The following is a 21,411-nucleotide window of genomic DNA, read 5'->3' as shown; positions in this document are numbered from 1 at the left end:
TAAGAACTACAATGTAAATTCAAGATCTGCTGCCTCAATTTGCTTGTTTACTTCTTTCTTCCACATGATTTTTAAAAAAATACTTGTATTGAATCTTATTTATATTAATCTTGTATAAGCCCCTCATGGTGAAGACTAGAAATGCTTCAAATAAACCTCCACCCACATCTGCCCTGGGGTAAGGATTTTAGGAGAGAAGTGGAAACCAGTAAGTATGACCTCAGAGCATTCTAACTGGACTATTTGTCCACCATCCAAAGTAATATATTATCCACTCCCTTGTGGGAAAGAATCTGATCACTTATCATTCTATTTTTATTACATTTTTATTTATCTGTGTTAGTATTGGCTGTAAACTGCCTCAGAAAGATTTAGATTCTCAAAGAAAAGACTACAAATAAATGGAGCAAATAAAACCAGTGAATAGAACTAATGATTTGGCTACAAATATAGGTGATACACGGAATGCTTAATATTTGTGTATGATTTTAAGTAAAAGTTAGGACCACAGTTCCACATGCTTCTATATCATGGTAAGAATATTTGGTACTCCACATGTTGTTTTTTTTGTAATGAAACACTTGCCAGTCCTGCATAGGCAAAGTAGCTGTGGCCAAATAACATCTTGAAAGTAAAATGTTTCCAGCACTGCTTTAAATATTCAGGAAAGAAGGAGGGAAACGCTTAGTTTCCTGAGTGAATTGATATACAGATCAACTCAAATATCAATTATTTATGAAATAACAGTGTTCACCATTCCCCATTAATATATACGTAATATTGAATTGATGTTTTTCTTATGATCAGCAGTATTCCTATATTTCTGAGACTGGGTTGGGAATGCTAAAAGGAATCCTTAATATTTCATGAAAGTTACCACCATTCTGTCAGGACTTTTTCGGCACAGGAAGGTAATCTTGCTGCCATTGTACCCTAGCCCTGAGTAATACCTCTCTATCCTCCACTGCTAATGGCTCATCTTTTCCTTCCTCCTATGAACAAGTAAGCTCCCCATAGCTGTTGCTGCCTTAGCTTCACATGCCTCAACCAGTGGCATTATTGGTGGTGTCAAAGCATGCAGCAGCAAAAGGAAGAGAAGGATACAATTCACTGTCACCACTTTAGCTGGCCTGAGCTACCTTTGCCTACCTCCTATCATCCACTGCCTCTGCTGCTGCTCTGTCATATTTATGGGCTTACAAGCTTTGCTATGCATATATAATCTCTTGCAATCTCATGAGGAAGGGCAGCAGTAGAGCCAACAGCAAATAATACACGGATAATCAAATTTGCAAAATTTAAATCCACAAATGTGGAGAATCAACTGTATATATTTCATGATGGGTTCAGTATTCCAACATTTGTCTTGATCTCCAACAACCTCATCACATTGGGCTAAAATTGTTGGCATGCCACCAATTTTGGCCCAGATCACTCACGGGGCTGGCCAGCTGCCATCACATGACATTGTGCTGGCTCCATAAGTGAAGCAAAGCAGAGCTGGAGAATGCTGTCGACAGAGAAACACAATGGAGCTTCTCTGTTGCCTTGCCAGTGGCTTTCCCCCCATAGACTGCTAAGGGGGGAAGCAGCACACACAACACACACTTCCCCCTATGTGATCTCCCTTCCTTGGAACCAGGCAATGCAGGATGTGGGGCACCAGATTCCCCATGCCATTCAGCAAGGTGGAGCATCACCAAAGGTATGATGGCATGGCTAGTGGATAATGAGTCAAGTCAAGTTTATTCAATGCTTAGACCACAGGTCTTTCACATATAAGGAAAATAGATAAATACATGAAAACCAGATTATTAAACACAATATAAAATACACAATTAAAATCCTATAAATCATTCCCCATGTTGTGCAGCAAGGTGGAGTGTCGCCAAAGGTATGATGACGTGGTTAGTGGATAGTGGGTCAATGACAGCAGAAGAAAGAGATTGGACATCCTCTCAAACACATTTCAACTAGATGGCCACAGAGCAACCAAATCATGCTAAGTGTGGGAATTTGAACAAGTTTCCCAGTTTAGGTGCTAAACTTTGTAATGTTTCTTTTTTAATAAACTAATGAAACATTCTTATTTCAAATACCCTTAAAAACCAGGCAGAAGCAGATCAGCATCCCATAAACAGTTCCACTAAAGAAATTAAGGAATTAAAACTTTAAGACCAAATTATCTTCAAGCTACCTTTGGAGATATTTGTCCAGGTCTTGAGGGCCATTTAGAGCAAGATAACCATTGCCCAATTGTCTCAATCAGCTCTCTTAAAAATTTGTTGCACTGAAAGAGCTCTGGCAAACACTAAGTTGAAAAAAATTGTAGGCTTTAAGGATGAACCCCACCCTACTCATACCCAAACACTCCAGTCCAAAATTGGGAGAGAGAAACAACAGGGGGAAAAACTGAGAAGTACTATGGCTAAGATGGTTCTATGAAATTTGAGCAGAGAGCATTCATAATACTGTCACCAGTAAGGCGCTTCACAACCAAGATCTATCTAGTACATGGGTGGGGAAAGTGTTTCTTCAAAACCATATACTTCCCCTAAAACCCCCTGGTGAGCTCTAAGGATTTCTCTCTCACACACATATATATATACACAAATAAGAAGACCATTTAGATGATTACAAAAGAATGGTGGCATTGGACTTTGTCTCTTCCACTATGTCCAACTCACAACAACAACAACAACAACAACAACAACAACAACGATTTGTACTATATGTCAAAATTGGAAGGAATGTTCTGTTTCTTTTTAGTGGTATTAGGAGTGGAGAAGAAATGGCTTCCTTCTATCTTTCTACAGTTGCATAGAAAGAAACTACATGGAACAAAAGTTTTTCACATACAGAGGGTCCCATCACAACTATGATCTTTTTACCACTGTGACGACTTCTTCACATGGGCTGCCAGAATATCCACATGTGGAGAATCTGGTGACCACCACTGAGGAATGTGGGGAGCCCATCACCCCATGCCACGCATTGCACAGCTTGTCAGGAAGCTGATCCCATGGGGGAAAGCATCAACCGCCGGATCCTCCCCCCATTGCTTTCTGTGAAACACGGGAAGTCTCCCATGTTGCCGTCATGATGGCAGACCCCAGCTCTGCTCTAATTGACACATGGAGCCCCACCAAAAGTTTTTTTTTTCTTCTGGCTGGCTTCATGGGTTAACTAGGGCTGAACCGGTGTATGCTGCTGAAGTAAGCCCCATCTGATGAGGTCAAAAGTAATGATGGCATTTGGTGACAACTATTTTTCATATAGCCACAACTTCTTAATATACACAAACATGAGCTGATAAAATCTTTTGGAACAAAAATACAACACCACAACTTCTTAAGATTGCTTCATGTAGCCACTGTTCATTCAGGCTGCTTTCTCCTTCTAAAGAAAGCTGCTCTTAAAAAGTACCTGCTCTCATCACACATATGCCAACACAGATTATTTTGAAATGAATCACCTTAGTGTAGCATCTACTTCACAGGTTAGCAGTCAGTTTCCAGTCCTGATTCAAAGTGTTGGCTCTAATCTTTAAATCCTTAAATTGTTTAGCTTCAGTCAGCCTAAAGCTACATCTTCTCCCATATGTTCCTGCTTCATCATTAAGGTAATCTTCTGAAGGTCACTGTAGGTGTCACCACCCACAGTGGTGTGACAGATGGCCACCAAAGAAAGAATCTTCCTAGCAATGCCTCCTATCTTAACCTGTGGAAAGCCCAAGAGAAATCCACTTGGCATCCATGTTGGTAGCACTTAAGATGCCAGGTTGATAGCTTAACTATCAAGTCTGATGCTTAACTACTAGTGCAGCTTTACAAATTTGAGGATAGAACATTCTTCCTTTGGGAGTTGTGGGAGTAAATGGTGACAGCAGTAGCAATTAGATTTATGATATAAAGAGGAGTAAACAAGAGCTTTTATGGATCATTGCTTTAAGCTACTTGTTGATTTTCTTTAAAAATTGTTACAAAACTTAATATTGTTCATTCAACCATTTTTAGGTATTTGGCCAAGCCATCTAAGCATTATCAGAACAGTAAGAGTGGATTTTGTGGATTTTGGTGACAGATTACCTAACAGAAATGGAATTATGAAGAAAGTTAAAACGATACCTAGAGAAAACCTAAAAGGCAGTTAAGAATCACAGAAATGGAAGCTTGGGCTTTCAAATTTAACTAATCAGTCATGATGGGCAAGCAGCAGAGGGAAAAACAATATTTCAGAATCTTTTAAAAACTAATCTGAAGAGGTTAAGTGAAAATATTCCTTGAAAAAAAGTTATTGCTTCCTGAAGCATGGAGCCAGTCAAAGAAGTATGACACTTCCTTCACCTCCATCTCCCCACAGAGTTAACCAACTACTTTGGACTCAGTTTGTAGCAACTGCAGTTAGCCAAGTCCAAAATGGAAAAGTGGGAGGAGAAGAGAGTAACGGGACATTTTATAAGCTGCTGAAAAGTGAAATGGCAGAGATGGCAAAGTTAAAGACTATGAATGTGTGAGGAAAGAAAGCATGGACAAAGAAATGGAATCTGCTTCTATTACCCCCCCCCCCCCACACACACACACACAGAGAGAAATACATTTACAGAAACAGAGAAACTGATTTATATACTGGGATTCTCCCTATTAACTGGAAAGTCACTTAACTAATGATTTCAAACTTAAAAATACGAGCTAATGAAATGTACCTGAGTGTACAGTACCAGCAAAATCCATCAGGATGAGGTTGGCATGAGAGGGTGTTCAGTGATAATCCCATTATTATGGAACCCTCTGACATAATAAAATTTACATGGCTCTTTAGCTTACAGTCACTTCAAATGAGTCCTTTGAAATGGGCTTAGGTGTTTATTTTTAAATGATAATGCAAAAATTATTAGAAGGTGTTTTTGCCGACATTATACTCATGTTGCATTTTATAACATGTTGATTTTGCTATAATTGTGTTATGTGAGCCACCTTTTATGGGGGCATATAAACATTTAAAATAAACAAAAAGAATTCAACAGCTAAATCAAATTTACATCTGGTAAATGATATCGAAATATTTTATGAATGCACAACCGACATATTACACTCTGGGAAATACGGCTTTTGAATAATAAAGAAGGGGCAATAGGAAGGAATAATGATTCAGAGATTTGCAGTTCAATCAAAAAATGTTGCCTAAGAAGTCTTATCATTCCCTGCTTAATCCTGGGTAATCATGCATGGCATAGAACACAGCTTGGAAAGTTTCCTTTAAAAATAGTTGCAGTTAATGCGGCTAAATCCAAAGTAATTAAGTTACTATTGTGGTTGCAATTTTAGAAAGCAACTTTTGGATAGTTCTCACCATTTTAGAAACCCGTTAGCTGCTTATATATATATATATATATATATATATATATATATATATATATATAATCCTGTTTCCATGATGGATAAAATCGTGAATTTATCATGGAAACAGGTTTGAACTCCCAACACAAAATAAAGAGACCAGAAACAGAAAATGGATCTAAAGGGCCATTTCCTGGCCTATTTATTTATAACTTCTGAAATATCTGTGAACAAAAACACCTTTAAGGTGAATTAACCTTTAAAGACTTAACATTTGTGTTATTAACCACCCAATAGGAACTGTCCTCGGGCCAGGCATTAGTCCCTCTGACCACCCTCCAGGATATAGGTGCACCATAGATTTCTAAGGCCAACAAAATGTGGCTTCACTTCTCAGCGATCTAAACTGGAAGGCCGTCCTGAGGGTGTTTCCTCCCAAACCTTATAGTTTTTCAAGAGTGAGAACTCTCATAAGGGTAGCCCCTTATTGCAGGTCCCTTTCCCCCAAAACTTATAGGAACTATTATGGAAGTCAACCCTTGACCCCATAAAGGGGCTGCCACAGTGATTGCTGGGACTATCTCACCTCTTCAATGCCAAGGGAACAGATTGAAGTGCCTCATTCCTAAGTCAATTACCACACCCAAAAAAACAGCGTGGGATAGGCAAACAAACAAACCCAGGGAGTCTGGGAGGTGGGGGGATTCCTACCCTGCCCATAAGTGACCAGTTTCTACTCACATTGCCCATAGGGTGGGAGGGAGGGTCACAAGAAAAACAATGGAGGACCATTGGAGGTGAAAATCAGCTTTAAATAGCCTGCCAATCCATCCTTGTCATGTGATGAAGGGTCAATGAAGCTAGCTAGCTAGTCCCACCCAAATCTGATCTTCTTCCCAGGATCTTTCAAGTGCCCGCCTTAGTCTTTGCCTGTCGGATGCATGTGGAGCAAGTGTGGATAATAGTGAAACCAATTTATATAATCAAGTTACCACTGAGTTTCCCTGAAGGACCTAGTAAATTCATAGAGAAGATACCACTACAGAAATTTTCTGGGTCCTTATAGGGCAGTGGTTCTCAACCTATAGGTCCCTGGGTGTTTTGGCCTACAGCTCTCAGAAATCCCGGTGAGTTTACCAGCTGTTAGGATTTCTGGGAGTAGAAGGCCAAAACATCTGGGGACCCACAGGTTGAGAACCCCTGTTCTAGGGCAACCATATGGTAACCTCTACAGAAAACATACTATAGATTCAGTTAGAAGACTGAGAAAGGGCATGTTTTATTGAATACAGATAGATGAAACCATGTATAATGGTCCCATGAGTACAGAGGTCATATTGTAGATACTACAAACTACCCTACAGTACAAAACATTCATCTTAGCCATCTCACTGTCATTTCAACAACCACAACAACACAAGGTGTCCATTGAATGCTATGATATTATTCTTTTGCCATTTAATGAAGCCACCCATGGCAATGATTTTTAAAAGGGGCTATATTATCCGGGTGGACTCCAAAAGGGGTCTAGACAGAGAAGAATAGTCCACTGGGGGGGGGGGGGGTGGAGTTGAAGGAGGAAAAAAAATCCCCCATTTTTTCTGGTTATTCCCCCCTTCCCTTCCAGTACCATAAACAATGCTTGTTTTGTATGTGGTGACACGGGTGGGAGGAATAACATGAAAACAGGAGGAAATGGTTTAACTCTTTCAACCCCCTCCCCCCAAAAGGGACCATCCTTTTCTGTTCAGAGCCCCCCTCCTATGGCCTCCACCCAGATAATGGAACAGTACGAAAAAAGTTGCAGTTCTACTACAAGGGGAGTAACATTATCTCTTGTTAAGTTACACTTATCACATGACTTAAGGTGTATCTTCTTCACTACAGAATTAATATATGATAGATAACACTTTAACCACTATAACTCAATGCTATAGAATCCTGGGAGTAGTAGAGTGCTGAGGCAACAGTACCACTTGGCAAAAAGGTGAAATATCTTGTAGCTTCATTCCATAGCATTGAGCAATGACTTGGTCACGGTGGTCCATGCTCTGGTTACATCCCGTATAGTCTACTGCATTGCTCTCTACGTGGGGTTGCCTCTGAAGAGAAAATGATCCATACAGAATGTAAAACAATACTAAAAATGGAATTTCCATTTAGGCCAGAGATGTATTCACTGGGTATGTTCGATTCGGACATATTTAAAGACAAAAACAAAGAGAAACTGTTTACCTTTTTTGCCACAGCGGCAAGAATGACATTAGCTAAATTATGGAAACAGGAAAAAATCCCTCAAAAAATGGAATGGATTAAAAAATGACTGATATTAAAGATATGGACGAGCTAACATATTGGTTAAGACAAAGTAACGGACAAGGTATGAAACCAACAGATTGGAAACATTTGGAAGAATACATTGAAAGGAAAGACTGGATAAAAGAAAGCTAAACAAGAGAGTGCGAAGTAATGTACATAGTCCCGTGGTCATTATAATAATAAGTGATGTTGGAACGAAAATGAAACAGAGCAGGGGAAGATAGAAAATATATTAGAGGAAAGTAAGAAGAAAGGAAGTCACACTAGGGTGTAGGGTAGGAAACTGTTTGTGTTTTTCTTGTCTTTTTCTTTTTCTTTTTTGAGGGTTTGTGGGATTTGGTGTGGTGAAGGGGAATGTATGTATTTCTTTTTTTTTTATGTCAATACTGGTGAAAATTCAATAAAAACTAATAAAAAAAAGACTGCCCAGAAGCTGCAATTAGTCCAATGAGCGGCAGCCAGATTACTAACAGGAGCGGGGTACAGGGAGCATACTACTCCTCTGTTGCGCCAGCTCCACTGGCTGCCAATTAGCTTCCGAGCACAATTCAAAGTGCTGGTGTTGACCTATAAATCCCTAAACAACTCCGGCCCAGTTTACCTGTCCGAACGGATTCTCCCGTATGAACTATAAAGGTTGTTAAGATCTTTTGGAGGGGCCCTGCTCTCGGTCCCACCACCCTCGCAATCACGTCTGGTGGGGACGAGGGACAGGGCCTTCTTGGTGGTGGCCCCTCGACTCTGGAACTCTCTCCCACTGGAGATTAAATCTGCCCCTTCTCTCCTGACTTTTAGAAAGCTGGTGAAATCCTGGCTTTGAAATATGGCATTTGATGAGTGAGTCAATAACTCTTGACCACACTGACGGATGGTGATGAATTGATGAACTGTGATTTTATTCTTACAATCTGACCTTATGTAATTATATGATTGTATTTTAATGTATTTTATGGATTAGTGTATTATGAGGTTGTGATGTTTTTATACTATTGTCTATGAATCTTTTGTTGTGAACCAGCCTGAGTCTCTCTTCGGAGGTTGAGAAGACTGGGTTATAAAAGCTTTAAATAATAATAATAATAATAATAATAATAATAATTAAATGGCATCAAACTGCATTAATTCTAGCAGTGAAGGTGCACTCTTGTGGGATAGTTATTGCAATAAGAGGAGGAAGAAAGAAATAATTATTTACAGGTGACACATTATTTGTAATTAATTTCTAGATCCAAATATTCAAGGCTATAAAATAATCCTAAACATCCTGACTATGGAATAAACCTATCTGAACATAAATGGAGCATATCTCACATTAAAATATGCAGACAACTGACCTATTCAATTAGTTTCTCTCTCCTTTAACTTAAAATGTTGATGCTGCATAAAGGTGGTTAATGCTGGCCTTGATCTGGAACTGCTCAGGTGTCTAAAGTTTATTTCACCTCTCCTTGAAAGCCATGTTTTTACAATGGGAAGAGTCAGCACTTCAGGCTGCTAACGCTATATATCAGTGTTAAAAATACCTTACACCAGTCAAGCAAAATTTCTCTCACCACGGAGCACGGTTCTGTGAGTATTCTAAAACTCTTCACGCTTACCTGACATGACCAAACAAACCCATAGAATTATATGTAGGCATTCCATTAAAAGAAATATTTTTAAAAAACCTTCTTGTCTGTGTGCTAAAATTAGAGACAGAGACACGCATTTTAGCTATTTGAATAAAAGCTGGATTCAATTGGCATGTGTGAAATATTCAGGTTTTCTGGCAGCAAACTGAAACAGTGGGCATTATATCACAAATTGCAATGTTAAAATAATTTGTGGAAGCAAATAAGGAGGAATCGATATAGGGAACAGAAACACTTGAGCTGGAATGAGTAGAAGGTGGAGCACCAATACAATCTCTCATGGTGTGTGTGTATATATTCGTGTCAGGAGCGACTTGAGAAATTTCAAGTCACTTTCTGCTGTGAGAGAATTGGCTGTCTGCAAGGACGTTGTCCAGGGGGCACTGGGATGTTTTGATGTTTTACCATCCTTGTGGGAGGCTTCTCTCATGTCCCTGCATGAGGAGCTGGAGCTGATAGAGCAGTGTTTCTCAACCTTCCTAATGACGCGACCCCTTAATACCGTTCCTCATGTTGTGGTGACCCCCCCCCCCAGCCATAACATTATTTTCGTTACTACTTTCATAACTGTGAATTTGCTACTGTTCTGAATCATAATGTATATATCTGATATGCAGGATGTACTTTCATTCACTGGACCAAAATTGGCACAAATACTCAATATGCCCATATTGAATACTGGTGAGGTTTCGGGGGAAGATTGATTTTGCCATTTGAGAGTTGTAGTTGCTGGGATTTATAGTTCACCTACAATCAAAGAGCATTCTGAACTCTCCCAGTGATGGAATTGAACCAAACTTGGCACACAGAACTCCCATGACTAACAGAAAATACTGGAAGGGGTTGCAGGGCGTTGATCTTGAGATTTGGCGTTGTAGTTCACCTATATCCAGACACTCAAGCTAGGATGGATCTGGACCAAACTTGGCACAAATACTCAATATGCCCAAATGTGGACACTGGTGGAGTTTGGAGGAAAATAGATCTTGACATTTGGGAGTTGTAGTTGCTGGGATTTGTAGTTCACCTACAATCAAAGAGCATTCTGAAGCGCATCAACGATAGAATTGGGCCAAACTTCCCACACAGAACCCCCATGACCAACGGAAAATACTGTGTGTTTCTGATAGTCTTTGGTGACCCCTTTGACACCCCCTGGAGACCCCCCACCCAGGGGTCGTGACCCCCAGGTTGAAAAACACTGTGATAGAGGGAGCCCATCAGTGCTCTCCCGGATTTGAACCTGCGACCTATCAGTCTTCAATCCTGCCGGCACAAGGGTTTAACGTACTGTGCCACTGGGCTCTCTCTCTCTACACACACACACACATACACACACACATATATATCAGAAGCTGGCAGTCCTAATACAAGCAAGTGCAGGAAGGAGGATAATGGCCAGAGTCAAAACATTTGCACAACTGATCGTAAGGATAGCAGTTTGAAAGCTTGGGGAAAACATAAAAGGAGGTCACCTATATGTGAGCAGAAGAGCAGCTACAATGGCAAAGCACTACCAGAGAAAACCAGGGCATCTGCCTGGTATTTACTTCCAACTGCTTCCTCATTGGCTGGATCTCAACCCATGTACTATAGGAAAGATGCATGGAAAATTTTCATGGCACCTTATAGGCTGGTGGCCATGGCAGCACAACTCCACTAGCAGTGCTTCATGTTCTGTAAGGGTTATATAGGGTTTGGGGGCAATGTGTTGTAGAAGATCCAATTAAGCTTACATGTGCTTTCTTATTTATATCCTCCCTTCGGGCTAAACCAATATAATTGTATTTAAGTGCATAGCTCTTCCCCTGTCTCTTTCATTCCCTCTCTAAACAGAAAGAGAAGAAACACTGAGTACAGATAAATATACCATAAGACTGTATCCTTACTTGTTTCTGTATGCCTTTAAGTCATTTCAGACCTATGACAACTTTAAGGCAAACTGATCACAAGGGTTTTTTTGTAAGATTTGTTCAGAAATTTGCCATTATTTCCTCTGAGATTGAGAAAGTGTGACTTGTCCAAGGTCACCCAGTGGGTTGCAGAACTGAGTGGGGATTTGAACCTGAGTCACCAGAGTCATAACATCCAATGCACAAACCACTTTGCCATGCTAGCGCTCGTAGATTTATGACAGGATCATAGATTTACAGAGTTGGAAGAGACCACAAGGACCATCAAATACTCCAATTCCCTGCTATGCAGGAATACACAATCACAGCACCATTATTTTCTCTCTCCTGCCCCCTCCAAATCTACATGCCTTTACACTGTAACAACTAGTTTGCCAGATGATCCATCAATTCAGTCTTAAGCACCCTTTAAGCATCTCTGCTAAATGGAATATTATCAATGAGAGCCTCTATAGATATCTACAAAATGAAGTTCTTTCTTTGATGAGATTCCTGAATATTCAAACATTTCATCTGGATAACACCGGAGAGCCACGGAAAAATGACATTTCATGGTCACCCCCTCCAAATGGCTACTTCTTCATATCACTCTTTCCTGCCCAATTGTGAAGCTTCTTTCTTTTGGAACAAGAACACTTTATTTCCCTAGGAATTGAATCCCTACTTGGAAATGGATTTTTACTTTCCAAGCCTGTTAATAATCTCTTTTGCTAAATCATGATTATTGCAGAAGAACAGTGAAGATCTGAGACAAAACTATGAATCATGTAAGATTCCCCAATAACCTAAATATTTAATTGTAACTAAGAGAACAGAAATTTGATTCATTGTTATGCGCCTTCAAGTTGTTTCTGACTTATGGTGACATCAAAGTGAACCTATCACTGGATTTTCTTGGTAAGATAATTTTCAGAGGGAGATTGCCATTGCCTTCCCCTGAGGCTGAGAAAGTGTGACTTGTCCAAGGTAATATCATCAATTTATTTTGTCAAGTGAAGATTTGAATTCCAGTCTTCCAGAGCTATATTCCAACACTTACACCACCAAAGCACACTCAAGAAATCTAGATAAACCTAATGAATTACATTCACATATATCACTTTAGTCTTTCTGCCTCACCAATACACATAATAAAAGTGAAAATATGTATGTGTGTATGTAGCTGGGGCATCCACTTACACAAACAGGCTCCAGTCGCCACAAACAGCTATAGTTCCCACTACTCAGGCGACACCAATTGCCCTCCCTCCAATGACATTACAGGTTATAGTGAATGCCATGAACATGTACATGTCAAAGTCTTCCACAAACATAATATTGCCAATCCCCGAAGTGAAGGTTTTCATATGGGGATAATTTCATCCTAGATTTTCTATGTTTCCTCCACCACAGCCATCCCAGTATTTCTTAGTCTCTCCATTGGTGTGGATTTTGCATGACCCCAACCACTGCCTCTCCCTTAAGCCTTTCCTAGTCTTTTCTATGGCACACAGCAAACAGAGGAATTGATCAGCAGCTGAACTTACTAGAGAATTTACCATGATTTATAGGAGTTGTAGGTACTGGAATGTATAGTTCAACTGCAATCTAAGAGTACTTTGAACACCACCAATGATGGATCTGGAACTAACTTGACTCACAGAACTCACATGACGAACAAAAAAATATAGGAGGTCTCTGGAGGGATGTACAGGAGTTGCAGTTCATCTACATCCAGAGCACACTATGAAACCAAACAATGATGGATCTGGACCAAATTAGGTCCAGATCCCAAATTTCAATACTGGTGGGTTATGAGGGGAATTTGTCTTGATATTTTGGAGTTATAGGTACTGGGATTTATAGTTTACCTGCAATCAATGAGCACTCAACACCACCAAATATGGAATTGGACCAAGCTTGGCACACAGAGCCCTCATGACTAGCAAAAAATACTGAAGGTCTTTGGAGAAAATTCACCTTGAGTTGGAGGAGTTGTAGTTCACCTACATCCAGAGAGCACAGTAAACTCAAACACCAATGGATCTGGACCAAACTTGGCACACATACCTGATATGCCGAAATTTGATTACTGGATGTGTTTGGGAGGAACTGACCTTCCTTTGTGGGAATGGTGGTTTACCCTACAGCCAGAGAGCACACTGAACCCCACCAATGATGCATCTGGAGCACATTTGCCCAACATAAGAAACTTTAAGTACTGATGGAGTTTTTCGAAGTTAATCTGGCATGATGTGAGTTGCAGTTCACCGACAACTTTATGCATATTGTACAATTAAAAATTGACTTTTTCAAATAATCCGGGCAACGTCGAGCACCCAAGCTAGTCCTGACTGTGAGAGTCATTCAGCAGTGGAACTCTCTGCCCCGGAGTGTGGTGGAGGCTCCTTCTTTGAAAGCTTTTAAACAAGGGCTGGATGGCCATCTGTCAGGGGTGATTTGAATGCAATATTCCTGCTTCTTGGCAGGGGATTGGACTGGATGGCCCATGAGGTCTCTTCCAACTCTTTGATTCTATGATTCTGAAATAACTGTCAGCTACAGGCAGTCCCTACAATGCAAACAAGTTGGGATCTATAATTTTGTTCTTAACTTGAATTTGTATGTAAGTTGGAACAGGTATATTTTTAAGTGTAACTCCTCTCTCTCTCTCAATATATACATACACACACACACACACACACACACATACATACATATACATATAAGCTTTCCATAGCATAGGGAAACACCCCTGTGGTGTTTGTTTTGCTGTGTGTGTTCCTATTCAGAAGATTTCACCTCACTTTCTGTCCCTGTGACAATTGGATTTTGAAAAACTTGGCTTGCTGTGGAAACAAGAATTGGTGAAAAAGCTTTAGTGGAGACCCTTTTGCACCACTATAACCTTGCCAGGAGTGAATTTCCACTGCTATGGGTAGATTTCTCTCACTTCCTGTTCTCTCACCCCCATTATTAACTATGAGTCATTTGTAAGTCAGATGTTTCTAACTCTGGGACTGCCTCTATTTGACAGTGCTGCCTATGTATGATGAGAGGAGAGGATCCTAATTCCTAGCATCCCCTGCCTCCCTAGATTACAGCAGTGATCAGCTGAGAAAGAAAGGAAATGATCACCTGCCTGCCAATCTCCCTTTTACTATATTATTCTGCCTTCTTGCCCCATCCTTTATTCTGCACCAGAGTTACTGTTGTGTATATTTCAGGTATTTTAGATGTACTGTATACACATAAGGAATGGGGCCTTTCTGGTCATGGCACCCAAGATTCTTCCAAGGTCTGCTTATTTCTAGACCCATTGCCTTTTGAACAATATAGCACAATGAATTGTTATATTTTATGGAAAATAAATTAGTACTTCTTCATGGCTTTGTATTCTAATTCCATGACTTTAAAACCTTGCTGTTATCTGCATGGTTACGTAACATCTAGAACAATAGAATAATAGTTGGAAGAGACTTCATGGGCCATCTAATCCATCTCCCTGCCAAGAAGCAGGAAAATCGCATTCAAAGCACCTGTAACAGATGGCCATCCAGGATCTGTTTAAAAACCTCAAAAGAAGGAGCCTCCACCACACTTCAGGGCAGAGAGTTCTATGTGATATTATGAATGTTTTGTTATTTTTATATTGTTCGCAATCTTGAGAATAATCAATTAGGACTCGGGAAACCAGGGTTCAAATTCCTGCAAGGCAAGCCGCTGGATGACCTTGAGCAAATCACACTCTCTCATAGAATCATAGAATCAAAGAGTTGGAATAGACCTCATGGGCCATCCAGTCCAACCCCCTGCCAAGAAGCAGGAATATTGCATTCAAATCTCCCCTGACAGATGGCCATCCAGCCTCCGTTTAAAAGCCTCCAAAGAAGGAGCCTCCACCACACTCCGGGGAAGAGAGTTCCACTGCTGAATGGTTCTCACAGTCAGGAAGTTCTTCCTCATGTTCAGGTGGAATCTCCTTTCTTGTAGTTTAAAGCCATTGTTCCGTGTCCTATTCTCCAAGGAAGCAGAAAACAAGCTTGCTCCCTCCTCCTTGTGGCTTCCTCTCACATATTTATACATGGCTATCATATCTCCTCTTAGTCTTCTTCAGGCTAAACATGCCCAGCTCCTTAAGCCACTCCTCATAGGGCTTGTTCTCCAGACCCTTGATCATTTTAGTCGCCCTCCTCTGGATACATTCCAGCTTGTCAATATTGCTCTTGAATTGTGGTGCCCAGAATTGGACACAATATTCCAAGTGTGGTCTAACCAAAGCAGAATAGAGGGGTAGCATGACTTCCCTAGATCTAGACACTATGCTCCTATCGATGCAGGCCAAAATCCCATTGGCTTTTTTTGCCGCCACATCACATTGTTGGCTCATGTTTAACTTGTTGTCCACGAGGACTCCAAGATCTTTTTCACACGTACTGCTCTCAAGCCAGGCGTCACCCATTCTGTATCTTTGCTTTCTCTCCGCCTCGGAGAAAGACAAGGACAAACCCTGTTTGAACAAATCTTGACAAGAAAACCTCGTGGTGGGTTCACTTGAGAGTCGCCATACGTAGTAAACAACAAGAGGACATACAACACACATAGTTGCCTTAAAGATATTTTAACCAAAAGCCTGCTTAGGAATGTTTTAACAACAACAACAACAAACAGAAACAAAATAAAACATATCAAGACTTTGCTTCAGGGGAAACCTATTAGTAATCAGGTCCAAATATGTGGACCTGGTTTTAATCTGTGGTTTCAATATGTTTGATAGATTGTTATGAGTTTTAATTGCTTATATGCTAATATTTTTATGAGATATGTTTTATTGTTTACCTATGTGGCATTGAATTTTTACCAGATTTGTAAGCCACCTTGAGTCCCCTCTCAGGTCGAGAAAGACGAGGTAGAAATGAAGTATACAGCAATTAAGAATTTAGAACATTCTTCCTACTTTCTCGTTCACTGTCTCACGCTGCCCACACACACTGAAGAAAATCACCATGTATTAATACGGCTACTGCAAGTTATAATTGTAAAACCATGTGTTCTGAAGTTCCCTAATGTACTTCTCACATCTATTTAACAAAGTCACAACCTATGCAAAAACAGAACATTCTTTTATGATATACTATGCACATTACAGTGTACACCTTCTTCTTGAAAAATTATCAACATTTCAAGTACAAATACTGTGAATAAATAACTGCATTCTGGAAAAAATGGCCATTCTGTTTTTTTACATGACTTCAAGGTGCGTGTTTACCACAGAATTAATTAGGTTTGACGCCACTTGAACTGCCTAAAAAACTGGCATAGACACTGGGAACTGGGAAGCCTTAGCCCTTGAACGCTCTAACTGGAGGTCAGCTGTGACTAGCAGTGCTGCAGAATTCAAATAGGCACAAATGGAATGCAAAAGGGAGAAATGTGCCAAGAGGAAGGCACATCAAGCCAACCCTGACTGGGACTGCCTTCCTCCTGGAAACTGAGGTCCTCACTGCAGGAGAACATGCGGATCAAGAATAGGGCTCCACAGCCACCAACGGACCCATCACTAAGACACTACACTTGCAGGACCATCATCCTCGGGCTAAGAGAGATTGCCTAACAGTAACAACAACTTGAACTGCCAATGGCTCAATGCTATTGAATCCAGGGAGTTGTAGTTTGATAAACAGAGGGTGGATAGCCATTTGTCTGAGGTGCTTTGAATGCAATTTTCCTGCTTCTTGACAGTGGGTTGCATTGAATGGCCAACAAGGTCTCTTCCAACTCTATGATTCTATGGCAAGGGACTAACACTATTTGTTAGAAAAGGTTAAACACCTTGTAAAATGATAACTCCTGTGATTCGATAGAACTGGGCCATGGAAATTAAAACGGTGTCAAACTGCATTAATTCCACAATACAGAAGCACTCTGAGTGTCCCAAATGCTCACAAGTCACATTGTATTTCATTAATTGGGATTCAGTTCAGATAAATGGATATACAACTGCAGCCTTGATGAGTGATACAAGGAAAACAAAACATTTGAGATTTGTAGCATATTCTAATGCTTGCACGGGTGTAAGACGATGAACATTTCCTTTAGCAACATCTTAACCATCCACTTTACATCTGTAGCATGAATGTAGTTTGACATCACTTTAGTTGCTATGACTCAGTGCTATGGAATCCTGGGAGTTGAAGTTTTACACAGACTTTAGCTTTCTGTGCCCAAGAGTGTCAAATCTAGTCTCCAACTACATTAATTCTATAGCTATAAAGTGGATTGATAAAGGAAATGTCCAGCTTGGGTAGAGAAAACTAAAGACTTGGGAAAATTACAGCTCCCATGATTCAATTGCATTGAGTTGTGACAGTAAAAGTGGTGTCAAACTGCACTAACTCTGCAGTGTAGAAGCATCCTGGAAAATATCAGAGTTACCAATGTTTCTAAAAAGACTATAGTCAAAAATTATTCCTGGATACTGCATTATGGATGTAAATATCGTCTACAATTCAAGTGGAGTAAGTAGAATTATCTTCTCGAATCCTCCTTTTAAAAACCCACACCTCTAAATGGATTATTGTAACATACTGCCAGATGCTAAGAGGCTAGGGAGATTTGTGGTTGTGTTGCTAAATCTGTATTCAGGCCGCCTTTAAAAAAAATCAATGAAGTGCCTATTCAGTCAAATTCGCACCACTCAACAGCATCCAGATCACTTATTGACTCTAAATATAATCAAACTGTGATAATGTAATGATGGTGGCGGTGGTGAGGATGAAGTTATACATATAGAAGAGAACACTTGACAAACAACATGCAATGCTATGGACACAATCAACTAAAGTTAAACCCTATTAACTTTAACTGATTTCAGGGGCCAAAATGTTAAATGGGACTTAGAGATTTACTGTTAACTGGAATGTAACCAGACTAGGAAAAGCTTATCCCTTGCATTACTTTAAAAACGAGGAGAGGAAGCATTGTTGCTCGTTTCATTTTCTTGTGTTAGCCATTAGCAGCACAGAGGAGGGAGTATGATGTCTTAAAATATTTTTGCTTCTCAGTAAATGGTGAGCATTTCTATATAGGCATTGGTAAAATTAAATTGCAGATCATAATTCAAAAGCTTCCACGTGGAGTCGAATCAAGAATAATAGGAATATGCTTTCCGAAGATCTGCCACTCAGCAACGGCACTGCTGTTTGTACAGTCTTGTTATTTTTTGCAGGCCAGTATTTCCACCCACATACTTAAAGCTCTACAAGGAGACCATGTTTCCAAGGCAAGGCATTCCTTCACTTCCTTGCCCTCCTTTCCTTTCCTTTCCTTTCCTTTCATTTCCTTTCCCTTTCCCTTTCCCTTTCCTCTTCTCTATTTCCAAGGCAAGGCATTCCTTCACCTCCTTGCCTTCCTTTCCTTTCCTTTCCCTTCCCTTCCCTTCCCTTCCTTCCCTTCCCTTCCCTCTTCCATATTTCCAAGGCAAAGCATTTCTTCACCTTCTTTCTTTCCTTTCCTTTCCCTTCCCTTTTCCATGTTTCCAAGGCAAGGCATTCCTTTACTTCCTTGCTTTCCTTTCCTTCCCTTTCCCTTTCCTCTTCTCTATTTCCAAGGCAAGGCATTCCTTCACCTCCTTGCCTTCCTTTCCTTTCCCTTCCCTCTTCCATATTTCCAAGGCAAGGCATTCCTTCACCTTCTTTCTTTCCTTTCCTTTCCCTTCCCTGTTTCATATTTCCAATGTGAAGCCCTCTCCACCCTAGAGATGCATCTACACTGTCAAATGAAAGCCATTTAATGCCACTTGAGCTGACATGGCTTAATGCTATGGTATCTAGAGATGTGTAGTTTGATGTGGAACTGGCCCTCTTTGGCTGAGAAAGCTAAAGATCTTGTCAAATTACAACTGCCAAGATACCACAGTATTGAGCTATAGCAATGCAATGTCAAACTGCACACATTTTGTAGATTAGGTAAAGGTTTTCCCCTGAAATTAAGTCAAGTCGTGTCCAACTCTGGTGGTTGGTGCTCATCTACATTTCTAAGCCAAAGAGCCGGCGTTGTCCGTAGACACCTCCAAGGTCATGTGGCCAGCATGACTGCATGGAGTGCCGTTACCTTCCCACTGAAGCGGTACGTATTTATCTACTCACATTTGCATGTTTTCGAACTGCTAGGTTGGCAGAAGCTGGGGCTGACAGCAGAAGCTCACACTGGATTCAAACCTGTGACCTTTTGGTCAACAGGTTTAGTAGCTCAGGGATTTAACCCACTGAGCAATAGGGGGGGTCTATTTTATAGATTACACGAGCCCTATATATCTTTCTTTAAGTCTCTTTAAGGAAAGTGAGGTAATTATTATTTTTAAGAATAATAACACTACTAATAGTACTGGGTGACAAAGAAAACAAAACAATGAGGCAGTCTGGTGAGTGTGCCCTATATAACCACCCTCCATACTAAATAAAAGGGGAGATGGGCGGATAAAGTTTTTGCCTTCTCTCATTCCCAGCCTGGAGCTATTCTCAAGCCTTGGCTGCATTTGGAACAACTGGAGAAAGCACAAGAGTGGAGTGGGTGGAAAGAGATGAATAGCAGGTAAGGTTTCAGCAAGCAAAGCAGGGCTGGGGAGGGGCGGTGTTGAGGAGAGGAGGCTAGCTGGAGAAAAAAGAGCAAGTGCCTTGCTGGCCCATGGGACTCAACAAGGCACAGAGAAGGGTGCAACCCCTACATGCCCATCTCTGGGAGGATGTAGGGTCTCCCTTCACTCATCCATGAGACACATCACTCCTCCCGATCTGGGAGTTGAGTGGGGCAGGACTGGAGTGGGGGGGGGGGGGAGTGAATGAGATAGAAGAATGGACATTGATAGAAAAAGAGATGGGGAGAGAGTAAGATAGAAGGATGGAAAGATAAGAGAAAGACAAGAGAGTAGGATAGATATATATAGAGAGAGAGAGATAAGAGAGAGTGAGATAGATATGGACGAGAGAGATATATAAATAAATAGATGAGCAAGGGAAGATATAGAGTGGAATAGACAGATGGATGAGAGAGAAGAGAGAGTAGGAGAGATATAGAGATAGAAAAGAGAGAGGAGAGAGATGGATAGATGTGTGTGCATTTGTGTGTGTGTGTGAAAGAGAGAGAGAAGAGAGTAGGAGAGACAGAAAAGACAGAGAGAAAGATGGCTAGAAGTATGTATGAGAGAGAAAGAGAGGAAAGAGTGTAGGAGAGATGGAAAAGACAGAGGAGATAGAGATGGATAAATGTGTGTGAGAGAAAGAGAGAAGAGAGTAGAAGAGATAGAGAGACAGAAAAGAGAGGTAGATGTTTGTGAGAGAGAGAAAGAGAGAGGGGAGAGCGTAGGAAAACTGGCAAATAGAAAATAGAGAGGAAGAGAGATGGATAGACATGTGAGAGAAAGAGAGAGTAAAAAAGACAGAAAAGAGAGAGGCGAGAAAGAGATGAATAGATGTGTTAGTGAGAGAAGAGAGAACAGGAGAGAGAGAGGAAAGAGACAGAAAAGAAAGAGATGGAGAGATGTGTGTGAGAGAGAAGAGAGAGCAGAAGAGAGAGATAGAAAGAGAGGAGAGAAAGAGATGAATAGATGTGTGTGAGAGAAAAGAGAGCAGGAGAGAGAGAAGAAAGAGAGATGAGAGAAAGAGATAAATAGATGTGTTAGTGAGAGAAGAGAGAGCAGGAGAGAGAGACAGAAAGAGAGGAGAGAAAGAGATGAATAGATGTGTGTGAGAGAGAAGAGAGAGCAGGAGAGAGAGAGGAAAGAGAGGAGAGAAAGAGATGAATAGATGTGTGTGAGAGAGAAGAGAGCAGGAGAGAGAGAGGAAAGAGATGAGAGAAAGAGATGAATATATGTGTGTGAGAGAGAAGTTAGAGCAGGAGAGAGAGAGGAAAGAGAGGAGAGAAAGAGATGAATACTAGATGTGTGTGAGACAGAAGAGAGAGCAGGAGAGAAAGATAGAAAAGAGACAGAAGAGAGAGAGATGGATAGAGATGTATGAGAGTAGGAGAGACAGAAAAGAGAAAGGAGAGAGAGAGAGATGGATAGATGTGTGTGAGAGAGTAGGTGAGAGGGGGGATAGAAGAGAGAGATGGATTAATGTATGTGTGTGTGAGGGGGGGAGAGTGTAGATTGGAATAGATAGATGAGAAAGAGAGAAGAGAAAGTAGAATCAACCAGGGCCAGCTAACACCTCCCCAACAAAGGCTCCCCAG

General features: G+C 40.7%; 1 protein-coding gene across 3 annotated transcripts in view; it reads right to left on the bottom strand.

The window, feature by feature from the left end:
• Positions 1 to 21,411, bottom strand: part of LOC132774511 (cadherin-18) — a 768,567-nt gene that overhangs the window by 333,357 nt on the left and 413,799 nt on the right. The window lies entirely within an intron of this gene.

The sequence above is a fragment of the Anolis sagrei genome, chromosome 4 (assembly GCF_037176765.1).
Source record: "Anolis sagrei isolate rAnoSag1 chromosome 4, rAnoSag1.mat, whole genome shotgun sequence".
NCBI lineage: Eukaryota > Metazoa > Chordata > Lepidosauria > Squamata > Dactyloidae > Anolis > Anolis sagrei.
Note: the sequence above shows the minus strand (reverse complement) of the source record. Positions and strands in the feature narration are given on the sequence as shown.